Source organism: Saccopteryx bilineata, chromosome 6 (genome assembly GCF_036850765.1).
Source record: "Saccopteryx bilineata isolate mSacBil1 chromosome 6, mSacBil1_pri_phased_curated, whole genome shotgun sequence".
NCBI lineage: Eukaryota > Metazoa > Chordata > Mammalia > Chiroptera > Emballonuridae > Saccopteryx > Saccopteryx bilineata.
The window spans coordinates 34,312,789-34,337,387 of record NC_089495.1 but is presented as its reverse complement, the minus strand read 5'-3'; the positions used below and the strand labels follow the sequence as shown (position 1 = coordinate 34,337,387).

The following is a 24,599-nucleotide window of genomic DNA, read 5'->3' as shown; positions in this document are numbered from 1 at the left end:
ACGATGCCCTCTCCACCAAGCCACCCAGCTAGGGCCACATTCTTTGTTTCTGTAGCAGGAATTAGTAATACTATACTAAGAGTAAGCTGTTTGAGAAACCCAAAGAAATGCTTCCACTCATGGGTGTGAGCTGAAGGTAGTTTTATTCTCAACTCTTGTTTCAGAGTTCTGTGAGTTTAGGCCAGGCTTGTAATCTTGTTTGCACGTACTTGCTCTAATCTCAGCATATGTGCACACATGCAAACACACAGACAGACACACACACACCCTCTCTGACTTAGAGGCCACGTGTTCCCTCCACATTTCAGCCTACGATTTATGGAGTCGTGGAATAAAGTGCTATTCATTCAATGAAGAGTCACGTCGCTGCCTCACAAAAAGGTGGCTTGTTAATTCATTTCTCCAGTTTTAATACGTTCTTACAATTTCTCCAAAAATTCCAAGATGTTTTTAGGTGTGTAAGACTGCACTGTGGGAGGAAAAATTAACCCTTTCCTGGATCCCAGGTGACTGAACTTGCTTTAAGCCTGGGCCTTTCAAGAAAGTGGAATAAAGAATCAAAGTGAAAGTGTTCTTCAGGCAAGCAGCCTGATTTCTAAGGAGCTATGCATGAGTTTACAAATGTCATGTTACTAAAAGAGTTTACTAAGGGAAGAATTTAACTTTTTTAGGCTGAATATATTTTCCCAAGGCAATTTTAACACAAATTTCTTCTTATTTCTTCTCACAAGATCTCCCATGGATATTTCCATAACAGCATAAACCAGTGACTTATCAAGTTCAACTAATTGTGTGTTGAAATGTAGCACTAGGTCAAGGAAGGAAAGCAACATCCTTTGAAAGCGAATGCACATGCTCCTTTTTCATCTCGCCGACACCGTTAGCTCTGGAGGGAGCAGAGCCACAGGGCTGGTATCATCCGCCACCCTCTCTGTGCAGGGCGGGAGGCCTCATGCTGCAGCTTCCCCTGGAGCCCACCGGACTGCAGACCTTCTACATAAAGCCTTTCAAATCTTTCTGAAAGGTGATGGGATTAAGCAGGACTAATGGGTAGTTATAAAACAGGGGGATGTAGGGCAAAGCATAGATAATGTAGTCAACAATATTGTAATATCTAAGATGCCAAGTAGCAACTTGAATTATCGGAGGGAACACTCTGTAACCTACATGAATGTCAATCCCCTGTGCTGTACACTTGAAACTAATATAAAATAGTGTTGAATATAAAACAATCAAAAACTGAAATAATTTTCAAAAATCTTTCTGATGGTGCCCACGGATTATTTACAGATCCTCAATCTATAAAAACAGCTCTCATCTGCTTGAGTTATAGAAAAGCAGAAAGCTCATTCCTTGAGAAATGCAAAGCCAAAATCGCATTAAGTCATATCACTCCCTTCTCGAATGCTCAAGATCCACTCCCATATCCTAGTGCTCTCACCAATGGCTTACGAAGGCAGAAATGGAACAACTACTGGGAAATATGGCACATGGCTCAGGGCACAGCTCCTGGCTGGCTGTAGAGGGGTTTAAAGTGCAGTCACTAAGAGAATTTGCATAATGGAGGGCTTCCAGTCAAATTGGTAATAGAGAAACTGACTATGCTAGATGACTAAAAATGTTCTGCATAGTTAAACTTGTATTATGTCTTTGCTGAGGTCTGAATGACAATACTTGAGTAGACTGCTATTCCGAATAGACTTTATCCAAAACAAGGGGAGAGGGGGAAAAAATAAAATAAAATGCATAAAGTGAACCCACAAGAGAGAAGAGTAGGTCAGTGCTGAGCTGACTGCTGCCTGTCCTGTGTGCAGAGCTGGGTCTGCCGGGCAGCTGTTCCTCCCAGTTCCACTGAGTGACTGCAGGAGCTTGGACCCCTGAGTAGGAGCAACAGCCCACAGGTCTGCAGACCACTCAAATGATTCCTACTCACCCCCAACTGCATTCCTAGAGCAGAGTGTCTTTTAAGTCACAGGTATTTGTCAGCATGACTGAAATAATTCTTGTGTTCCATCATTCTAATCACCTTACAAACTAGACTACAACTGCCACTGGCCAGAACTTCTCACGAACCCAGAGCCACGGCCCCGGGTGGCCTGAAACCAGACGTCCTGCACCAAGCTTGGAACAGCTGCATTCTCTATGCACCAACACACGTTCTAAAGCTTTCAGGGGCTTTGAACAGATGCTGCTAGGAGACAGGGTGGGAGAACTCATTAAAGCATCAGGGAGAATGAATCCTGACAGCGTGGAAAGTGCAAGGACTCCCTTAAAGAAAGGGAAGGAGGAGCCCTCTAATGCTGGCTGTTTTGTGACACATCATTTTCAACTTAAAGACCTGAGACACTTGTGATGCCGTCTTTCCATAATGAGTTTCCATCAGGCTAGCTGGAACACAGCGCCTCGAAATAACTCGCAATGAAAACAGATCCTCAAAGGGTCCTAAAGGTGGGTGGTGGCGATGGTTGTACAGCAATGTGAATGCATTTAATGCCACTGAACTGCACACTTAAAAACAGTCAGGATGGGCCCTGGATGGTTGGCTCAGTGGTAGAGCATCAGTCAGCATGCAGAAGTCCTGGATTTGATTCCTGATCAGGGCACACAGAAGTAACCATCTGCTTCTCTACCCCCTACCCTTATCTCTCTCTTTCTCTCTCTTCCTCCCCCTCCCACAGCCATGGCTTGAATGGTTCAAGCAAAGTTGGTCCCAGGCGCTAAGGATGGCTCCATGGCCTCGCCTCAGGTGCTGAAATAACTCTGTTGCCAAGCAACGAAGCAGCAGCTCCAGATGGGCAGAGCAGCACCCTGGTAGAGGGGTGGCTAGCTGGGTCCCTGTCAGGGCACATGCAGGAGTCTGTCTCTGCCTCCCTGCCTCTCACTTTAAAAAAAAATGGTTAAGCCTGACCAGGCGATGGCACAGTGGATAGAGCGTCGGACTGGGATGCAGAGGACCCAGGTTCGAGACTCCGAGGTCGCCAGCTTGAGTGTGGGCTCATCTGGTTTGAGCAAAAGCTCACCAGCTTGAACCCAAGGTCGCTGGCTCCAGCAAGGGGTTACTCGGTCTGCTGAAGGCCCGCAGTCAAGGCACATATGAGAAAGCAATCAATGAACAACTAAGGTGTTGCAACGCGCAATGAAAAACTAATGATTGATGCTTCTCATCTCTCTCCGTTCCTGTCTGTCTGTCCCTGTCTATCCCTCTCTCTGACTCACTCTCTGTCTCTATAAAAAATAAATAAATAAATAAATAAATAAATAAATAAATAATGGTTAAGTTGGTAAATTTTTATTATGTATATTTTACTACAGTGCATATAATAGCACCATCTTTTTTAAAAAAAAAGCTCTTGCTTAGAATTTAATTCTTTTTATTTTGTTTGTTTTTTAGAGAGAGAGGGAGAGAGAGACAAGAAGGGAGAGAGATGAGAAGCATCAACTCATAGTTGCAGCACTTTAGTTGTTCATTGATGGCTTCTTATACGGGCATTGACCTGAGACGGGGGTGGGAGGAAGTGGGGTTCTCCAGCCGAGCCAGTGAACCCTTGCTCAAGCCAGTAATAATGGGATCATTTCAATGATCCCATGCTCAAGCTGGCAATCCCGTGTTCAAACCTTTGCTCAAGCTAGATGAGCGCACACTCAAACTGGTAACCTCAGGGTTATGAACCTGGGACCTCAGCGTCCCAAGTCGACACTCTATCCACTGTGCCACCACCAATCAGGCAGACTTTAATTCTGGATCAGCATCCTCTATAACAGGCATCCCCAAACTACGGCCCGCGGGCCCCATGTGGCCCCCTGAGGCCATTTATCCGGCCCCCCGCCGCACTTCCAGAAGGGGCACCTCTTTCATTGGTGGTCAGTGAGAGGAGCACTGTATGTGGCGGCCCTCCAACCGTCTGAGGGACAGTGAACTGGCCCCTTGTGTAAAAAGTTTGGGGACCCCTGCTCTATAATTTACATTAAGAACCTCTTTTAAATTGTTGCAATGGTTAACAATTTAGAAAATAAGTAAAATGTTGAATCAAATAATAACCAAGTCGTTGGGTCATACTGCAATTCTGTCTTGGGTTTTGATGTCCATAAAGCATTGATAGTACAGAGAAAACAAGACCACTTCTTTAAGAAGTGTTATCTACCAAACTCTTTCTTACAATCAAACTAAATCTTTCACGTTAACAGAATTAGCTAAAATTGCAATCTGGACCAATCTGGCTGTAATCACATTTCCCCTTTTTCTAGAAATTAAGTATGCTAAAAATGGCTTGGTTCCCTCCTACTGTCTTTGATGGATATTCACTAACAAGAAAAATCTGCACTCAAAAACATGATTTTTAACTTCCTGAAATACAGAGAAATTAAAGAGTAACAGTATTTCTACAACAGGATGCCCCAATTTATAATCAATAAACACCCATTGTGGTTAATGTTATTTATCAGCTGCCATAAAACATGTGCCAGAATTAGTTCCTGTGCTCAAGGAAGATGTCTTGAAAATCAGAACATGAAAACAAATTCTGACTTACCAGTACTTGACCTTTCACTTAGCTATTAAATTTCCTCAATCCTGAACTTAGAATAAAATGCTCCTGTATCTTCATATGACTTTTCCCCAGCCCCAGCACACATAGCCAGGCACACAGCAGGGAGCAGGGACCCAGTGAACATATGCTAAAGGAAACAACAAGGAAGAGAATATCAAGGTTCACCAAAAGGAAGAAGTATCCACAGACACCTCACTTTTGGCAATGGATCAAGTTGCAAAGAGCTGCATATGTGGTGCTTTATAAATTATTGCCATTTCCAAACACATTACCTTGCAATATTACCTTGTATTACTGCATCCTGTGTAGAAAAGTTCGGTGGATGTTTTTTTTTTTCAGAATGAGAATAACTTCCTAATTTACTTATTCTGTAACTTTGATGATATTGGACTTCTTGTTGATGGTGATGATTTGTTCTTTTTAAAAGCTGAAAATTCATTTTGGAAGTATGAAGAGAATAAAATATAAATAACTAAAAAGTGGAATACTTTTACCTACAAATGATACTTCCTAAGCAGCCCTTTATGCTGACATGGTGGGTAATGGTATAGCGCTGAAGGAAGATTTCTGAGGGTTATAACATAATTTGATAAAGGGGAGAACAGGCAATATCAACCTAATAAAACCCATTCATTGTCTCCTATTGCTCACCGGGCTGTGATTTAAATGGAATATATCCATAAATTTAGGTTAAATAAAAATAAAATCTAATCCATATATTCTAAATACACTATTTTAAAAAGCCCTCTTATCAATGTGGAACACGCTCCTTGAGGTGTGTTACATCACAAGATCACATCCAAAGCCCACACTCTACCAGTTGTCAATGGGAAGTTCTATTTAAGCATAAAATAGATTCCATTATTACCCACTTCAAAGATTTGTACTTCCCATTAACAAGAATAAATCAATTCCCTGTCCAGAAGAATCAGCAAGTTAAAACTCCACTGTCTCAAACTTTCTGATGTGGGAGTCAGCAACTATCTGACACATGAAGTTCTGTGTCAATATGAATTATCACTAACCTCCTCCACAATTCCTGAGACAGAATTTGAATCAAAGGGGGACAGAGGCCACGCACCAGGCACCCTGTGCTCTGAAAGGTCTAAGCCCTGCAGCTGATAGTGGGAGAAAGCCAGTGCTAACCTATGCATGCCACACACTGACCTTCTGCAAGTGAAAATCAAACTAACACAGATACTTTTTTAGATAAATCAAGGAATGGGTATTAAGTGATTTTAAGAACAAGTATGATTTTTTTAGGTATGAAAACGGCATGATGGTTATGGATAATAGAGACCTTAACAAGTTGAAGCATATCTATTCAGGGTTAGTTTTCCCCTTACTATTCAAGGGAAACTCTAGTAGGTCCCACAATTCCCTAGCCACTTGTAGATAACAGAAACAGAATCTTGTGATTAAGAAAACAGAATGTTCAGGTCAATAAATAAAACTTCTAAGTAAGGCCAAAAATACAACATTGCTAGCTGCACCCCATAACCCCAGCTAGTATCTGCACAGGTGGAGTGTCAGCCTCTGCCTCTCCTATCTACCACACCCGCCCCTCTGCCTCTCCTATCTACCACACCCGCCCCTCTGCCTCTCCTATCTACCACACCCGCCCCTCTGCCTCTCCTATCTACCACACCCGCCCCTCTGCCTCTCCTATCTACCACACCAGCCCCTCGCTAGCTGCTACTGCTCTCCCCTCCAGGGCTGAAACAAAGGGAGAAGGAAAAACCACCTGACTGCTAACTGCCACAAAATAAGAGTGACAGAGACTGCTGGCTGCCTCCCAACATCCATTAGCCCCTTCCTCTTTATGAAAAGAATCCCAATTGTAAGCTGGGCCCATTGCTATCTGGCAACAAGGTTCGATTTCCTAACCTCTCTTAGAACTGGGTGTGACTCTCTGACTGAACTCTGGCTAATAAGAGATAAGCAAAAATATTGAATGCAGTGTCCTGAAAGTATGTTTAAAATGGAGGGAACAGACCCTTCCCCTGCCTTTCCTTTCCTCCTGCTGCCTGGAACATAATGTGATGGCTGGAGCTTTGGCAGCTCTCTCTGACCACGAGCATGAAGACCACATCCATGAGCCCTGGGAGCAGTGACCTTGGAGGCTTATTCCCAATAACAGTGTAGAGCCACCATCCCATCCCTGTATTGCCTACTTCCTAACTTATTCTATGTAAGAGAGAAATGTAAACTTTTATTTTGTGTTACCATTGTTCTTTCATTCAAGTGCAGGCAAACTTACTCCTCACTAGTACAGATGGCTTCACACTCTCTGGACCAGCTGATACTTAAACCCAACTGTCTCTCATATACACTTTTGTGGGTTCTCCAGGGATTCCCCTCAAAATCCCTGGGATATGACTGATGGATCCAAGTCCTCTATTCGTCACTCCCAATCACAACCCGCCCCTTAAATGCACTCCACAAGCTCAGCTGGCTGTGCCTCTCGGGCACAGGTCAACCAGTTCCGGGCTGGCTCTCCATCCCCGCAGGGGCCACATCTCGTCCCTGGAAAGCATGCACAATTGCTCCAACAAACCTGCCCACTGTTCTCCACTCGGCTACACCACCAGAACATGTCACAAGAGTCAGAGCCAGCCCAGCAGCACACTCTCAGCCTGAGGCGACACAGCACGCTCGCCAGGTGGCCTCTCTCCAGTCTTGCTTCCTCCCCACCTCATGCTTCCTCCAGGAAGAGGGTTTGATGCAGGCTCACAACAGAGGCTTCTCCAAATAAATCCCCTTACAGATCCCACAGCAATGCTTCTCATACCCTCAGACTGAGGGGGATTTTCAAGAGCTGTGAACCTGGTATTCAGCTATTTCCTTTGAAAATCCCCATTTTGGTCTTTTTCACAACTTATTTTAGTAACTATCATCTAGGGTATCTTGAGCTGTTAGTCAGATTTTCCAATTCGACAGCATGTCACAAAACTAATGTATTATGTGGTAATGCACATTCATGGTAAAACTATAAAGAAAAGTGAGGAAATCATTAAGATAATATTTGGAAAAGCAGTTACCCCTGGGGTGGGAGTGAGGATGGCAGAAAGGAAGGAAATACGACCAGTGAGAAAGCACAGGTGAGGGGCTTCAAAGGGAATGTTCTAGATGTTCATCTGGATGGTTATCCACTTTATTATTATAAGTTAAAATTACATACATGTTACATATACATATATTTATTCAAAACATGAATTTAAATGTAAACAAAAGAACAGAAGATAACATCTCCACAGCAAACCAATTTGGAAATAAGACTGCACTCTGAGAATTAGCCTACGAACTCAACACAAAATGGAGAGATCTGGTCAAACAATGACTTTCACAAGTGGCTGAAGCATTTCCTCAAAAGATCAGTGTTGCTTTGAGGGACAGACGTCTGCAGTGATGGTCAGTTCTGAGGCATAAACAATGCCCTCAGCATACCTAATCAACTTCATCGTCTGGATGGGAGGTTAAGGAAAAACATTACAGAGATGACCACTGGTAACTCCAAGCTATCTGGAGTAGAAAAAGTCTGCAAACCCTCAGAGCTGAAAAGGAGTCATGGCCGAAATCTCAAACAAGGTAACCCTGCTGGCCAACACTCCCATAGCTATCCAAGTCTTCAGAGTTCTCTCGGCAATACTTTAGTAAATGCCAAACCAGTTTTCCGAGTATGCCCTGCCTCCACGGAGCTTGTCTACGGGAACAGAACCTGCTGATCGCATAGGTTTCATTGCTATTATGAAGGCAATGGGAGCTTTACTATCATTAACAATGACAGCTAACACTTCTCGTGTGCTTATCCCACTTTATCCTCACAACAATCTTAGTCCTACTGAAAGGCAGCACAGGAAAGTGAAAAAGAGCAAGAGACTGCCAGGATTCAAACCCCGGTTCTCACCCTCAATAGCTGTATAAACTTGAACAATATATGAAGCCTCCTCTTTGGGCCTCAGTTTCCCCATATGTAAGGTGGCATGATGGTATTACCTGCCTCACAGGGTTGTTGTGAAGATTAAATGAGCTAATATTCCTGAAACACAACACAGCACTGTCACATGGTGAGTACAACATAAACATTTGCTATTACTCTTTCCTTACTCAGAGCCGTCAAGTAACTTGCCTCAATCACACAGCTAGTATATGACAGCTGGTCTAACCCAAGTATGTTAGGCTTCAGACCCCATGTGCTTAAGCACAGTGCTTGTTATTAGCCACCATGACAGTTATTTGTCAAGGCATGTTAACACCTGTGCCTCTGGGTCCCCCTTGACCTGGGAGCACATTGGTTAAATGGCTCACTCAAGGCCCGATGGTGGCCAGTGCGGGCTGAGAAAAGCCAGACTCTGGGCCTTCAACTCAGAGACCCAACTGTCCCCAGATGAGCCCTGGTCTGGCCCAGCAACAACCAGCCCTACCTTGAGTAATCCCAGAACAGCTGTCTGCTGTCCTGCCGGACTCTACTAGACTCGGATTCTCAATGACAGGCCCCTGATTTTGAGTTCTCAGTTTCTTGCCAATTAGCCAATTAGCAAACATAAAATACAAATTCTTCTGTAACCCCAGATAGATTCAGACTATATCAACTCTGTCTTCAGCTGGTGGTAAGGCAGCAATCTATCCTTCAAAACCTTTCTAGCCTACCCAGACTACCATCTACTATAGTTATGAAGGGCCTGAGAAATGGGAACTGGTCCAAACATCTCCATCTGCCAAGAGTCCGCATCATCCTGAAGAAAAAGCGCCATGAGCCCTGGCCAGGTAGCTCAGTTGGGAGAGCATACCAAGGTTCTGATATACCAAGGTTCGATCCCCAGTCAGGGCACATACAAGAAACCACCAATGAATGCATAAATAAGTGGAACAAAAAATGGGTGTCTCTCTCTGTTTCTCTCCCTCTCTCTCTCTAAAAATCAATAAATAATTAGAAAAAGAAATTATAGCGAATGAGCAGAGCTCCAGTTCCGTTTCTGCAGCTAATGCAAATGTGACCCTGGCTGAACCATCAGCCTCTGAGCGTCAGCTTCTCCATTTGAGAAGCAGAAAATTTAGACCAGATGATCTATAAGTTCTCTTCCATTCTTTGATTTTTATATCTGTTTTGATATAAAAATGAGCCAAATCTCATTTTGATTTGACCATATTCAAAAACAACTCAAAATAAATTCTCACACTAAGGAGATACTCTGCTTGCCATAATGCATAAATAGAAAGCAATGCTGCTGCTATCTGCAATCGTGAAGGGACAAAGGCGCTTTCAAAAACCCCAACATGAGCTGCTGGGACCACTGAGAGGAAAAATCCTGTTGGCCTGATAACTATATGTTATAGGAAACTTATGGCTTAAAAGCTTTTCTCCCTGATGCCTGGCTGAGCTGTGGCACAGTGGATGGAGTGTTGAACTGGGACGCAGAGGACCCAGGGTCAAAACCCCGGAGTCACCAGCTTGAGTGCAGGCTCATCTGGTTTGGGTAGGGCTTACCAGCTTGAGCCCAAGGTCACTGGCTTGAGCCCAAGGTCACCGGGCAAGGGGTCGCCCGGTCTGCTGTGGCCCCCGGTTGGGGTGCATATGAGATGAGTCGGTGAGCAATCGAGGTGCCACGGCAGAGTTGATGCTTCTCATCTCTCCCTTCCTGTCTGTCTGTCCCTGTCTATCCCTCTCTCTGTCTCTGTCACACACACGCACACACAAAATATATATATATAAGCTTTTCTCCCTGACAATTATCAGCAATAAACTGGGCTTATTCCTAATCTGGTTCATGCCGATCAATATGTGAGCATGCACGTGCCTGTGTGTTTGTGTATGCTCCCAGAAGACTGCAGATTTTTGTAGAAATGTAAATAATAAATGAGAAAGCACTGTGAACACTCCCAAAAGGACAACATTCATTACAGTGGTTGTCTCAAAATGATGCTAGATAACTTATCCAAGATGCTAGAATGATTCATAATCTTATTTTTTGGCCCTGTACTAACAAAATGCTTGATATTAAGTCACTGATGCATATAACTGTTTGGATTAGACTGCCCGGGAGAAGTAAGTGGAAAAATTAAGAATGAACCATCACATGGACTTTCAGGGAATAGTGGTTTGATACCTAAAATTATTCTTTTTATCAGGAGCATATATAGAATGCTACTACCTACTGGTTGGTTTTCTCTTCTTCCAAACATCATTGTAACTTGCATTTTGTATCCTTTAAAGCTATTTTTAGATTCTTTAATTTAGTAAAATAAATTTTATCAGCTATATCTGCTCAGGAGCCTGATTCATGAAAAAATCAAAACCACAGATAACAAATTTCTACACTCATTTTTTACAGGTTTCTTAATCTTTGTAGCATGGCCCTTCTACACAGTGCCCAACAGTGCTGAACCCTTCATCAAACTTTCATGCACTGTATTTGGTACACTGGACTCTGATGGGAGGGGAGGGAAGACAAACGATCCAGGAAGCTAAGGTATGTCACAGGTAATGACCAGGCTATTACACTGAATGATAATACCAGGCTTGCACAGAACACTTTGCCTAATTAGACTTCACATAAGGAGAAACAAATGCTTTAATATTTAACAAGTATAATGGTGAAATCAATGTACACAAATCAGGCCTGATAAGGAATATTGCTTATTAAAGAGGGAGACAGATGGCTATGGGAAAGGTATAGTCATTCAATGTAAAAATCTCACAGGCTCCAACTGTGAACACCCGCCACATCCTTTCAAATTGCCTCTCCAGCCCAACACTCCATGCATTATTTAGTCCCGTCCTCCTGCTCAGTAAGCTATAGATACACCCACACCATAGATTTAACAAAATAACTTGATTCCCATAGATCATCTTTGCTGTTTCTCAAAGCTGTCTTTTCTTCACTACTTTTGCTGCCGTCAAAATCCCAGTGAGTCAAGATGTCCAACATCTCTTATAAGCATTTCAGTTAGATAATTAGTCCTCCTTTTTATTACCTGCAGGAACACTTAATGTGTTGAAAGCCTTCCTGACTCTATTAAATCCACCCAGCCTGCCACAAAATTATGAATACATAATTTTTTTTATAGGTAGCTCTTAAGAAAACACAAAGTAAAAGGACAACATGCATGAACATAGTTAAAAGCAGGCATGCTTATGAACGGCAAATTACAGCAAAAGAGATTTCTGAGGTAAGGTTATCTGTTCGGTTTCTCCAAGGTCAGAATGATACTAAAATACAGGGATCCTAGAAGGCAACTTGCACATTTGTGAACAGTTCCTTTCCAACCCTGTTGTCCGTGAAGTTGCTGCATTCATTTTTTTTTCTTTTTCTTTCTTTTTTTTTTTAATTTTTTTTTTTTTTTTAATTTTTCTGAAGCTGGAAACCAGGAGGCAGTCAGACAGACTCCCGCATGCGCCCGACCGGGATCCACCCGGCATACCCACCAGGGGGCGATGCTCTGCCCCTCCAGGGCGTCGCTCTGTCACGACCAGAGCCACTCTAGCGCCTGGGGCAGAGGCCAAGGAGTCATCCCCAGCGCCCGGGCCATCTTTGCTCCAATGGAGCCTTGGCTGCAGGAGGGGAAGAGAGAGACAGAGAGGAAGGAGAGGGGGAGGGGTGGAGAAGCAGATGGGCGCCTCTCCTGTGTGCCCTGGCCGGGAATTGAACCCAGGACTTCCGCACGCCAGGCCGACGCTCTACCACTGAGCCAACCGGCCAGGGCCTGCTGCATTCATTTCTTGCACACACACACTCATCGAGAACCTACTATGCCTAAGCACTGTGCTACACTCCGTAGAATACATCAAAAACTGTAAACAGGGTCCCTGTGCTCTAAGAGTCCATGGTCTTGTCCAAATATAACATCAAGGCAACTACAATGCCCATCACCATATAATGCTTGCTTATACTTGGTACTTATGCAGGTACCCCTATGCAGGCACCGTGGCAGTCTTGGGAGTTGGAGCCTTAATGATGGACAGACCTACGCTGAAACGCTGGTTCTGCCTCTCAGTCACTGGACCCAGCCAAAGTATTTCATCTATCTGAATCTCATTCTTCTGAGTCTATTTTTTGGTACGGTTTTATTTCTTTTATTCCACAAATAAAGTGTTTCAAATAGTGTTTAGTGTACAGCAGATTTCTTCCAAACCTTCTGCCATTTCTGTGTTCCCAGGAGAAAAATGGGCATTTTGATTGAAAAACCAAGTATTCAACCCCTGACTCAGATGCAATGATAACCCTACCCAATGCTACCCAGATAAGATGTGGCTCTTTCCTCTCCTGAGGCACAAACAATCCCATGTTGGACTTGTATCCCTAACCCAACTCCCCCAGAACTATACTTACCAAGTGTTTCCAGAAAAGCCATGGATTTGAAGTGCAAAGAACAAAATATTTCAACTTTGAATTTATTAGTTGGATGTTTACATATGAAGCTGAGATCATTTAGAGTCGATCTGATTCATGAAACTTAGTGCCATCATTTCCATTTCTGAGTTATAAATTCAACAGGAAATAAAAACCAATCCCCTTGGCCTCGGAAAAGGTACTGAAAGCTTGCCACCCCCAGGGAAGGTGCTCCACAGGTCACTAAGCCATAACTTGATATAGTCCCTACTTTGAATTTCACTCTACGGTGAGAGCTCCCTGAGGTCAGACACTCTCGTCTTTTCATCTAACATACCCCTAGCTCTGTACACAGTGCCAGACACATAATGTGAGCTTCATAACCACGTTTTCAACAGATTCTGAGAGCAGACAGTTGTGTAGGTGACATCATTGCAGGGGAACCAAAAACAGGATGTTGCATGGCCCATCAAGAGCAGCATGGAACACATTTCTAACAACATCATTTCACTAAGTGGCTGGGTCATCTTAAATCACTTCACCACTCTGCGCTTCTTTCTGTTCATTTGCAAAATATGGAGATAATCAACATGATCTCAAACATGCTATTATTTCTGCCAAAGACTAACGTTAGACCAAATGATCTCAGAGAGAATATTTCTGTTGATGTAATCTTGCTAACTGAGGGTCCTCCCGTTACTTCTAACTCCAACAGCTCGTTAGCAAGACTATTAAATGAGGCCTACAAATCCTCCAGGACCCAAGTGTCCCTTTCAAATGCACAATTTTTGTCATTTCAAAAATGTCTAATTCATATAGATAAAATAAGTGAACATTGCCAGCTTTATCCAAAGCTTCTCCATTCATCCTCTGACCCTCATTCCTAAGTGATTATTAACAGCAGCAGTAATACTTGTCCATTTCATACCTGCATGACAGTTGCCCCCAAAATAATCAAACAGTCACGGAGACGAGGGGAAGGAGTTTAAACAAGCTGGCCTTCCACGCACCTCCATCCTAGGCAGAACCATCACAAGCAGATCCAGCCCCTCCTTGCGCATTCAGGCAACAGAAGGGTTCTAGAAAGCAGTGGTTTTCAACCTTCCTGCACCTCAGGACCAGTGAAAATAGGAGAATTGTTTCAGGGACCGCCAAGGCGGAAATCACCCTGAGCACAAGTGGATTCTACTAAGATCACTGGGTCTATAATGTTCATACATCCTCAAGGTGGTGACGCCTTTGTGGATCAGCATGAAATCTCCTGTGGGCCAGACTGTGGACTGGTGGTTGGAAAACACTGCTATAAAGGACCGATACTCACCCCCCACCTGCCCCAGTGGTCATCCTGTGGTCACCAGTAAAACTCACTATTTTGAGAGCATGGGAAAGAAATTGCCATCCTGGTCATCAATGAGCAGACCATTTCTACAGGTGGTTTCTGAGGCCACTGTCTTAAGTGGGAGAAAACCAAAAAGCCCAGAGTCCTACATTTCCTCCCACCTCATCCCCATCAGAACATGAACACGAAGTCACCCTCTCTGCATAGAAGGTCTAATGAGGTGTTCTCATGGCCTCTACTAACAGCCCAGACACATTCTGGTCCAGACTTATTCTCAGAAGAAAACAAAAAGGTGATTCCAGTAAAGCTGGATAAATTCTCCTGAGTACTCCAGGATATTCATGGGGGAAAAAATCCTCAGGATTTTTAATTACTTAAGTAAATAAAATACTCTCTACAAATAAAAGCCATATTTGAGACCCAAGATGTTGAACCAGATCCAATGAAATGAGTTTTACGCTTAGATTTTGGTTTCAGCCACCATTTAGATAGATGAATCCACTCACAGTCCATAAATTTCACTTCTTTGCATTTGAGTGGCCCCTGAGTCTAAATGATTAAATTCCTACTTTAAGGATTAAGGACTTGCTTATGGCCACAGAGTGAATCAACTTTAGAATCCCTTCTCCACCAACCTAGCTTCCTTTGGTAGCAATTTGTCTATACCTCCATCTGGAGAGATTAAAAATAAAAAATCTTGCTCTCTTTCACTCTCTCTCGGTTCCTGAAATTAGCATTGTAGAGAAGTGGCCAAGATGGTGGAGTGCTGAAGGAGAAGCCAGTTTGTGCAGAAAGGAGGAGATGGGGAACAGAGGTGAATAAGGCTGGTGAGGTAGAACCCTCTGATTCTAGGAAACTCGGATAAGTCAGTGGCTTTGGGAGCCCTGAATGGAAAGGGAAGTGTTTTCCCACTGTGTGTATTTCTCACCCGCTGGGGTGCAAGCTAGAATTAAAGGTAATGGCCCACCAAAAAATAAAATAAATAAATAAATAATAAAATAAAAAATCTTCAAACTCCGCTCTCTCCTGTTATTCAGGCCCAGAAATCTCATGGGTCCCAGAAATCTAAGGGCCGTGGGTTTAGTGAAAAAACAAAAGGAACCTGCCCACCAAGGAACATACTTTAGAAAGAAGCAAGAGCTTGCAGGACGTAGATACACCCCCCCAAAAAAATATCCACACAAAACACCAGTCTCCTCCCCAGCTCCCCATTATGTAGTCACAAACATTCTTAAATAAACCCTATCTCTATCCAAATAAGATATCCAAAAGTACCCCGGGTATTTTGAGTTACTTATGTCTATGGAGGCCCAAGAAAAACATACTTATTTCCTCTCCATTTGTATGTAGAGTGGATGAAAAACAAGAAAAGAACAGCTACTATCAGTTGGACAGCTACTTAAAGTAGCCAAGGGACATCAGGAATTCATTCTTTAACATCAAGTCCCACTCGCTGTCTCACTCCCCTCAGCCCAAGACTGTGAGTTACATAAGGATACCAAGGGTGGTTTTCTGGGATTCATTTCTAGATGAAAGGACCTCATCATAGTGACACATATACATTGTGTGTTCAAAACACATTGGTTATAATGATCTAGAATTTAAGACACTAAAAAATTATCCAAGAGTAGCATTAGAAGATTTAAGGTCTAAGGCAAATAAATATACACTGCTCCTGCTAGTCTTCCCCAGGTGCCTCGGTCCTTGCTTCTCCCTCCACGCATCCTTCCTGTGCGCCTCTTTCTTGGTAATAACAGCTGATATGTATCAAGTATTGACCATGTGCTAAGCAGTTTATGCACATTATCTACACCCATCAGGAAACCATCCAATGAGGCTGGCACTATTACCCTCATTTGACAGATGAGAACACTGGAATCTCCAGAATTAAGTAGCTTGCCCAACATCACAGGTTAAGAAACAGTGAAGTCGGCCAGGGTTGGCTCAGTGGTAGAGCGTCGGCCTGGCGTGCAGAATTCCCGGGTTCGATTCCCAGCCAGGGCACACAGGAGAGGCGCCCATCTGCCTCTCCACCCCTCCCCCTCTCCTTCCTCTCTGTCTCTCTCTTCCCCTCCCGCAGCCGAGGCTCCATTGGAGCAAAGATGGCCCGGGTGCTGGGGATGGCTCCTTGGCCTCTGCCCCAGGCGCTAGAGTGGCTCTGGTCGCGACAGAGCGACGCCCCAGAGGGGCAGAGCGTCGCCCCCTGGTGGGCGTGCCGGGTGGATCCCGGTCGGGCGCATGCAGGAGTCTGTCTGACTGTCTCTCCCAGTTTCCAGCTTCAGAAATATACAAAAAAAAGAAAAAAAAGAAAAGAAACAGTGGAGTCATACAGCTGGGTGAATGGACTTGAACTGCCACGCCCACGCACAACGCTCTGCTTCCTCGTTCACGTCCCTGTTTCCCCTACTTTCTCACTTATTAGAGTGCTCAGCATACATTTATGCCGCTGATCTTCCCTGAAACCACACGAACTTGGATTTGATTTCAAGGGCTACTCCTCCTCCTACAAAACTATCTTTGTGTTGTTTCCTCACAGTTTGCTTGTTCGTTTCATTTTAATACACTCCATTAAGCCTTTAAAACGGGCTGTTGAAAATTACAGTAACTTGCTTTAAACTGTTCCCAATGCAAGACCATTTTGAAATTTTTTGCATTTTTTTTTTACAAACCCTGAACCAAGCTTCTCTTGCACCTGGGCAGGTTCTGTCTGCTTATTCACAGAAGGGCTGGTTTATGCCGATGTGCCAATGTAAAATAAACTATGAGTCAAGGTCTCCTGCTCCCTGGCTGGAGCAGACAGTCCTGAACTGTAATGACTTTGTAAGGCCTGCATTCCCTCCCTACCACCCACAGCATCAGCCCTGGACACCAAACAAGGCAGCTTATTATCATAAAACCACTAGGAACATCTCCCTAAAAACATTCTCTGATCGCACACTCTGCAGAAATGCCAGCAGGACCCTATGCAGGGTCCCTTGGACCTGGCTCTCTGCTTCAATGTGTATTTAACCAAATCTCCAACTGGAAAAAAAACTGAAAGGGTTTCTTTTCTGATACCAGCTACTCCTTGAAGATCTACAGTGGGAACTGGCAAGAATGAATAATTTTGAAATAGCTCCTTGCCGAGGAAGAATACACTGCTTTTGGAAAAGCCCTGCAGCAGGAGACCAGGGAGCTAGAAGCACACCAACCAGGAGAGGCAGGAGGGCGGCAGGCCTCTTCCCCACCTTCAGCAGAGCCCGCCTGTCCTCGCACTGCACATCTGAACCACCCGACCCCACCTCGCCGCCCTCAAGAATAAACTCACATTCTCACCTTCCCTCTGCCAAGATCCCCACCCCTTTCCACTGAACCCACCTCAACCTTCCTTTCTGGTGTGTTCCAATTTCCACGAGACCCGAGTTCTTGGCTACTCCTGTAAATAGCCTCATCTTCACCCCCTGGACCCAAACCTTACCCTTCACCAGAGGCACCTGTCCCGGGCTCCAAGGTGCCGTTGCCTCCTGGAATTCCTCTGCTTCTGGCCAGCCTGGGGAACGGCCCAGTGTGATGGGAACCCGGCACTGGCGCCCGCTCGCATATCACCCAACGCCATTGCCAGTTCTGTCACAGCCCAGAAAGGGAGAACTAGAGAGTAACATTTTAGATGAAGTCATCACAGCCTACCTTGGATTTTAGATCCCTTTATCTCTACCTCCCCCGTGAGTGTGGGAGGAGGGAAAGAGGAGGGAAGGGAGCAAGTGAGAAGAGACAGATAAGAAGAACAGGCACCTCCACCACCCTCCTACCTCTAGTGGCTCGGCACCTTCCCCACACGTCTCACTCAATTCTTACAACAGCCTAAAAGTATTATTATCCCTATCATGCTCACAAGGAAACCAAGCCTCAAAATGCGCGATGGGACCAGGACTCCCAGTAAGTGGTAGAGTTGGGAGTCAAACCCCAGGATTGCCCAGATCCAAAGGCTTAAATGCCTTCTTGTTTACTGCAGTCTTCCCTATCTTTGAATTCTCTGTAGTGTCTAGCTGACAGTGCCTGAATATAAGGGGTGAATAATAAATAGTTTTTGTTTAATGAATGCATGAATGGTTGACTCCAGCCTTCATTCATACCTTAGTATTCTGCAACCCACACACCAGATTTTATTCATACATTCTGCTTATAACATGTCTGCAAAGTGCCTTAATCAGAAGTTAAATGTTGAACAGAAATAAGTTGTACTACACTGTATTGTATTTTGAGCTACTAGAAAAAGCTACATATAAGAATCTATAAATAAAAAGTGCTGAAGCAGACCCACTGATAAAAATTCATTTGTCATCTTCTTCCATCATGTCTAGAAACTAATACAAATACAATATTCAAAAGGAAAATCGATGTTTTCACATTTTGTTAACCCTCAGAACTCTACAACATTTTCTAGGCTGCCAATTCAATGAGTGTTGATGCTGGAAAAGACAGCACAGAGGCTACAAGCTCAAGCCCCGGAGCCAGGCAGACAGGGACTCAAGGCCCGGGTTCACCACTTAGGAGCTGACCTTGGGCAAATAACTCATCTCCCTAAACCTTGGTTTTCTGATCTGTAAAATGCAGGTAATAACAGTGCTGCTTCCTAAGTTGGCTGCATGGATTAAATGAGTAACTCAAGGCCCCCACTCAGCGGAGCAGCGGCCAGGCGGTTAAGCGCTCCATAGGTGTTAGCCATTTTTATCACGCGGAGAGAACTGTAATGGTAGCTCAACAAGAAACCTAAAATGAATCACTTGCCTTTGCAAACATTATAAGCACCGAGTTTACCTGAATCCTCTCTTCTAGATTACTGTGATTACTAGAAAGATCTACCCAGAATGCAATGTCACCCATAATAATGATAATAACCAGCAATGATATATTTCTCATTTACTATGTGCCAAGACTGTTCTAACCACTTTTACACACAAGAGCAGCACACAAGTTGTGCAAAGTGTGCCCAGCAGGAGGTGAGTGGGGCAGAAGTCCAGTCCATTCTGTCTGGACCATGCCATGCACCCTAATACAGGACAATCCACCACAGAGGGACTCTCTGTGGACTAGCAGTAGCCCCGTTGACATATGTTAACTGATACATCAACTGTGGCAAGTTTCTAACAAATGGGAGACAGAAGTAGAAAGTCACTTTTGAGAGTACGCCGGACATCAGAGGAAGAACATCATCCTTTTAGTGCAGTCATGTGCCACTTAACAACAGGGATACAATCTAAGAAATTTTCATTAGAAGATTGTGCAAACATCACAGAGTGCATTTACACACACCTAGACAGTAGAGCCCAGTACTGTAAATGTATGTGCTGTATGTACTCTTATACTACTGGCAGCCCAGTAGGATTGTTTACACCAGCATCACCACAGACACAGGAGTAGTGCATTGCACGATGCTGTTACTACAGCTAGAGATCACCAGGTGACAGGAATTTTTCAGCTCCATTATAATCTTACGGGACCACTGTCATATATTCGGTCTGTAGTTGACCAAAACATAGTTATGTGGCGCATATCTGTAATTTCATTAACAGGATAGATGAGTATACCCCAAATCACCAGTGAACAACACCTGTTATTAAGCTGCACAGTGTGTACCTAAGTGAGTTCCTTGGGAACTCAAAAGCAGGCAGGCCTGGTTTTCAGTATAAATACATAGTTCCCATCTACCTCCCCCCTGCTTTCTGTTTCCCTGTTCCTCTAGCAACTCAAATGTCCCTATGTGTAAAAATGAAACCAAGTATCAGACATGACCCCAGGATAACCAAATGTTATGTTGTGCATTGTCTAAAAACAACAAAAATTATCTATGCAGTGAAGTCCTATTTCACTTAGTGATTCAACATTTCACTGCAAATTCTAGTAAACAGTCCATCCAGGACGCACCCCCCCCCCAGGTGCAGGTTCCTACAAATGACTCCCGTCTGTACAGACTCATTCATTTCCAACCACCTAGCAGATCCATAGTCTTGGTCAGCTCAAAGGCTCCTGTCCATACTGAAATGCCTTGTTCTTCATGCAGCTTTCTACATCTCATTTTGACTTAGACTCCGCCTCACTCTGGGGAGGAGAGAGAAGCAGGGAGAGGCCATGGCCTTCACTAGCTAGATGTTTGAGGGTGAAGGCAATACTATTCCAGTCCTACAGAAGCATTACTTTATGCAAACAGGGTCTGTATCATTTATCCCAAAAAGTTAGCTTAATCAAAGAGAAGTAATAGTAAAAATTATTTGCAAGCTTCACACCTGGTTCCCTAAAGAGTACTGACCTAGACCAGGATAGAAACATAGCAAAAATCAGACTGTCTTGTTTTAAGATCCTTCCTACTGTGTGAAAATCAGAATTGGAGGTCTGATAATTTTCTAAACTCAGAGCATTCTGCTAAGGAAAGAAACCCCTTGGAAAGATTATGGGCCTGCAACGCACTGAACTCTTCTCTGTTGTTCATTTTACTTTAGAGATTAATGGTGTTCAGTTTGTCACTATAAATTTCACTGAAAACCTGAAAATACAGTATTCTCTCATTTATTTGCAAACAATATGGCAATATTTTCAGTAATAATATTTGCTTGCATACACTGTCAGCACTCTTTCTACCAAATAGCAGGTTCTAGCGGACAAACAAAAACACCAACACTTCTTAAAGTTGTTCCAGAATCTCAAGGCCGACTAACTTCATTCAAATTAGAATTTAGAAACAAGAAATCTTCTCAAAAACTCGCAGAAGAAACACACCTTTCAATGATGCATCTTGGAATGTAATAAAATATATATTTTTAAAGGTGGAATTTAATGTAGTCTCCTTTTAAAAAAGACACCAGGAGCTTCCACTGACCAGATACTATTCCTTTTTATCTACAACAAGAGTCATATTGTTATTACTACAAGTATCTATCTAGGAAATAAAGCCATTTTAAACAGTTGCAAAAAAAAAAAACAAAAAAAAAAAACCACTTGAAAACACCAGATCAAAATCATATATTTGATTTCTTTAGGAAATTTTCTTTTAAATCATACATTTGAATATAAAGATGTGCAAAGTAAAAAAGCCCAATTCTTCCATCTCCATTAAGCCTTTAACTCTCAAGTTATTCCAGAAGGGTACTGAATCTGTCATTTAAGACCGCTTTCATTTATTTTTAGGCCTTTGGTAATGCTTTTCACACAAGGTTGCTCTTTTCTAATAAAGTATTCCATGTTGAGAACCCAGGAAGTTAAATTCTTTTGCTACCTTAAAGAACAGAATAATGGCAATAAACGCCAGCCTCGGGTGATACACGAGGCAGAGGAGGCCCCTAGCGGTGAAGCACCGCTCCAACCTGGCTTTATCCGTTTTATAACAATGCTTCATCACAAGGGCAAAATCAATAGGTAATAAAGTCTACCTGAGCTTTGCTTCTTTAATAATCTCTATTAGCCGTAAAATATAGTAGGGCTATCATTTAGAATCCCAAAGCCCTTTCATCAGGAATGTATTAAAAGGGGGTGGGGGTGACCTGAAGAATAACTCCATTACATTTTGTATTTCAAATCAACAAATATTTACTATGCCCTGACACCCTGCCAGGGCTGGACATAGAGAGACGGGGTAAATAGGAGAGATGAGCACCCTCACAGAGCATCTTGTCATTTCTTTTCAATGTAATAATAGCACATTAAGGGCAGAGCTAGGACAATATGAAGATTGGGAAGTACAATTCACCATCATATAACCCTATGATGGATTCTCACCAACAGGAAAAGCCTGAAGTATCAACCACCCCATCTTCAAAGTGTCAGCTCCTTATTTTCAAATACCTAGAAAGCGAGAGTGGGCAGCATCTGAGGTTCCTCAACCAATGATAGTTGAATGAATGAATGAATGAATGAATGAAAAGTAAGATTGCAAAGAAGAAGGAATTTAAAATTTAAAAAAAATGTTGAAATAGGCCAGAGTTGGGGATTCCTAAGAGAAAGGAAGACAAAAGACAAGAGGCAACATTGAAGCTCTTACTGCACTTCAGACAAGGGACTAAATTCCTAAGTGGTATTTCATTCTGCTTAACATCTCCTTAACGTGAGGAATATTACTGCCATTTCACCACATAGGAAACAAAGACTGGGAAAGTATAAATGACTAACCCTTGGTGATACAGTTAATAAATGGGAGAGGCTGCCTGGAACCCAGGTGCCTGGGATGGCAAATCAAATGCTCGCTTCACTATAGTGTAAACAGTGAATCCAAATGCTTGCCACTTTGCTGTGAACCCCATCAATATAGCGTGCAAACAGACGGTGAGACTTGGAACACAGAGATGAACACAGTACTGTATATAGCATGGAGTTCAATGCAGAGGAATTATGAAACAGTTATGGGGTTCCTGTGGGTATTGCTGTCCCTTGCTCTCCAGGAACTGCCATTCTCTGGGTACACAACCCACAATCCTACATCCTTTTCTGCACTGTTACAAGTTTTCGGGTCACTTGTTGTGACTAAGGCTTTCCTTTCTGCTTTATGCTCCTATTTTCAACTGAAACACTTTTTTCCTTCCAATTAGCAACATGACAGCACATAACAGGGCTTATTAGTGCTCATCGTTAAAAGTAACTATGATAATTATGACTTTCTTGTATGAACACTGTTAACAAAATCCAAAAACTCTGGTAGAATTACATTTACATTTCTAGTAAAAAGATGTGGAAGAACAGTTAATTATCATTATCATCTATCTAGACCTATCTAATGACATTTCAGTAAAAACTATGCTGAGGCTTTGAAATCAGAATAAAAGTGGAGTTTGTGAAATAACCACTCTATCATATATTAGTATTTACCAAGGCTCACTGTTTCAGCATGTACAGTACTGTTAAAATCTTTTCCTCTCCCATCACTCTTTGCTCATCGATGAAAAGATAACTTCAAAATCACTGACGGTAACGCAGGTGCAGGAAATGCCGCGGAAACAACAACTTTGCCTTCTCTTTGTACAGCTCTTCCTCCTCCTCCCGGACCTGCAAACCCCGGGACCGCCAGATCATGCCCTCGAAGAGCTCCCCTTCACTGACCTCACAAAAACACTTCCTCTGGGCATCCTCGGTCGCGATGACCGAGGTCTGGGTCCAAGGCAAGAGAGCACGCAGCTCACCCACCACGCTTGGCACGCCCCCTCCACCCTCCATCGCAGCAAAAATAACACCCCAATACAGCCCGGCGGGCACGTGTCAAGGCTACTCTTTCGTGGTTATAGGAGAAAGTCCTTAAACAGCTAAAGGCCACGATAAAGGTTGGCAAAGCAGTGACACCCGGCACGGCAGCAGCAGGGACCCTCCCTGGAAGCCTCCCCCGCGCGTCCCCGCGCGCCCCCCGAAGGCGCCGCGCCCTCCCGGGACCGAGCCGCCCAGAGCACCGCGGCGCCCAGCGCCTGATCCCGCAGCGCCGGCGGCAGGACGGCGGGAGGCCGGGAGCCGCACCATCCTCCCGGGCTGCACGAGCCTCCCCGAGGTCTCGGGCTGGAGAGCGCAAGGGAGCCGCACCAACGCCCCCGCGCGGCGCGCCACACCCGGCCAGCCATGCAGGGACCCCACTCACCCCGAGGCGCCCCCGGGGCTGCCCGCCGGCTCCTGTCGCTCCCGCGCCGCCGAACTTTCCCTCCTGCGCGGCCGCCGCGGGCTCGGCTCCACCTCCCGCTCCGGCAGCCGCGGAGCCTCCGGGGACCAGGGGGCGGGGAGCGGTGGCGGCGGGCGGGCTGAACCGCCGCCGAGCCCGAGCGCTCGCCCGGGGTGGGGACCGCCGGCCGCGGGCCCGCGCTGCGGTGGCCGGCGGGGGTCGCGCTTTGCTGCGCCCACCTGCTCCCCCCGGCGCCCCGCTGGTCCCTCCGCCCGGTCGGAACGGGGCGCCCCGGTCGAATGCTGTCCGCCCGCTGACGGGGGCACGCTCGGAGACCCGGGATCCCCTGCAGGTGGGCGTTTCTGCACGTGACTGGTCCCTGAGACACGGAAAAGTTGAGGGAAGGGGGGAAGACACTGGCGCGCGGCCGGCGCCCGTGGAGAGGGGTGGTCGGGCGTCTATCCCACAAGTATGCGGTCCTTCCTCTTTCGGGACCGAGCTGCCCAGGCGCCCTCCCTTCCCCCTCCAGGCCGTCGCCTTTCCCCTCCCTGGGCGGCCCTCCCTTCCTGGGACGACTTACTCACAGAAACTTTGTAAATTGGACCTTGGAGAATTAATTCTGTAGTCACTGTCTTTGCGGCTCTGGTTATAACGCCTTCACTAGAGAGCTTTTATTTAGAGAGAAGGTCAGAACCATTCTAGCTTCCCACCGTGGGGAAGTGATGTCGCAGGGACCCCTGACGGCCACTGGGAGGCCTAGGAGAAGAAGCGGGCAAACA

At 44.6% G+C, this 24,599-nt stretch overlaps 1 protein-coding gene across 4 annotated transcripts in view; it reads right to left on the bottom strand.

The window, feature by feature from the left end:
- CSGALNACT1 (chondroitin sulfate N-acetylgalactosaminyltransferase 1) overlaps positions 1 to 23,924 on the bottom strand; it is a 344,630-nt gene extending 320,706 nt beyond the window's left edge. Inside the window, exon 1 of one of the 4 annotated variants that reach the window (XM_066234116.1) lies at positions 23,803 to 23,924. The gene's annotated coding sequence lies outside the window, so the exon portion shown is untranslated. The remainder of the gene's footprint in view (positions 1 to 23,802) is intronic. The other 3 variants (XM_066234107.1, XM_066234112.1, XM_066234108.1) reach the window with 3 other exon arrangements.
- Positions 23,925 to 24,599: the final 675 nt, after the last annotated feature.